The sequence below is a fragment of the Penaeus monodon genome, chromosome 30, assembly GCF_015228065.2.
Source record: "Penaeus monodon isolate SGIC_2016 chromosome 30, NSTDA_Pmon_1, whole genome shotgun sequence".
NCBI classification, from domain to species: Eukaryota; Metazoa; Arthropoda; class Malacostraca; order Decapoda; family Penaeidae; genus Penaeus; species Penaeus monodon.
In genome coordinates, this window is record NC_051415.1 from 5,882,019 (window position 1) to 5,883,922 (window position 1,904).

Here is a 1,904-nt window from a genome sequence, read left to right on the forward strand (position 1 = left end):
GAAGCCTTTAATCAGCTTCCCTGTATACAAGGATACTCACAGGCAGCAAGCTCTGGCGGCCGATTTCAAAGAGGCCGCAGACCTCAAACTTGGGGCAGTTACCCAGGTCATCTTCTATCTCGTCCAGCTGGTGAGAAAAGGAAGCGAGTGACGCAGAATTATGAAGGTACTGCCGATAGTATTATAAGATCATATGAACTCATTCGCTTTCATTCTCTTAAAGCAAAGTTAAAGTCAGTGTATATAATTTTTAGATTAGTTTGTCATAAGCTGTATACATAATACGGTTTGGTTATGCCTCTCTCTCTCTCGCTCTGACTTACCTTCTCGCTCAGAGGAACTGGAGCATTCTTAAGCTTTAAAGAATGTATTTTATTCTGCCATTTTTGCCTCTGCAAAATGAAATCACCAAAAAAAGAAGTTATAATATATAAGACCTAGGAACAAGAGTTTTCTTAAACCTTACAGCTCTATATGGGTTGCTTCATACAATACATTTAGTTTGTTGATGGTAAAAAACGGCTTACCTCTCTAATGAACATCCCTGGAGTGTTCATGACCATGAGTATCCTCATGAGGGCAAGAAGAACAATGACGAAGGACACGAAGATGGAGTAGCTTCGATTGGAGATGAGATCCTGAAGGAATGCAATCACCAACAGCTGATCCGATAAAAGGCAGATGCAGAGCAGCGGCCCGAAGTGGTCGTTCACATCCCTCAGCAGCTGGTCGAGCTCGCACAGGCCAAGTCGCACCCATCGCAGTCTCTCGATGGCGGACACGAAGTCAGGACTGTACTGGACTTCTTCGAAGGATTTAAAATGTGAATCGGTTTTTCTTTTCATTAAAAACACTGGTGTTTCCGAAAGAAAACCTTCGTCCACAGGAGCAAACGTTGCTTTCAGATACAGAGTTATAAGTCTCAACAAAGCATGGTATAATATTATAGATTGAGAAAATGCAGGTAGACTGAAAAGGTCGGAAGCCACTATCGTAAGTTTTAATACAGTGTGTATCCTGTACTAAAATCAGTGACGCACGCGTAAACACACACCACGCAAGTAGTTGTTAAACAGATGAGTGACAGCCAGTCGAAAGTCTTAAGCAAGGTATTGTCTAGATGAATCCGTGAATGAAGGACACGTTGTACGATATCCTTTAGTTTTCGGATTCGTAGGATACTGTACAGGTAAAGAAACATAGGATAGACCATCGACGTTATCTGAACAAAGGTCGTGATATTCTTGACGCTAAACCCGGTTTGAAACACGATAGGCAAGAAAGTGAAAACCACGTAAGCCACACAGATGATTGTAAATGCTATGAAGACCACACTGTAGACAAGCAGGTACTTCTTGAAGGTGATTTTGGGAGGATTCAGCTTGAAGGCGTAAGGGAAGCACCCCAGCAGGCGAGAGAAGCCGAGGAGTACCCTGAGGGAGAACAGAGTCCACATCCTCGCTCCCTCCAGCGACGAGTCTTCAGAAGAACAAAGAGAACGGACGGAAAGCGGTCTTTATCGACCAGGAACGGGGGAGAAACTCTTCCCTATGGAAAGAAGTGAGAAGAACTTTTTCTCTGGCGAACGCAGGACGAAGAACGAAGTACAGCTAATTTAACAAAAGCACCTACTTGAAAGACCCAGCTGCCCCAAGGAACAAGTGGTTCCTGCAACAGAAATGAGAACACTGTGAGTAATTGATATACTCAAAGTGCTACGTGGCCCAAAGTCAATACATTGATCACTCTCATAATAAATTATCTTCCGTAACATTGACATTAAAGGTTACATATCCTGTTGACCTTGTTGATACTCATAATACATAATAATAGACCATAGCTAAACGGCACGAAGAAGAAAGAAGCTTTAAGAGAATGGCGTACCATAACAAAAGCATGTTGAA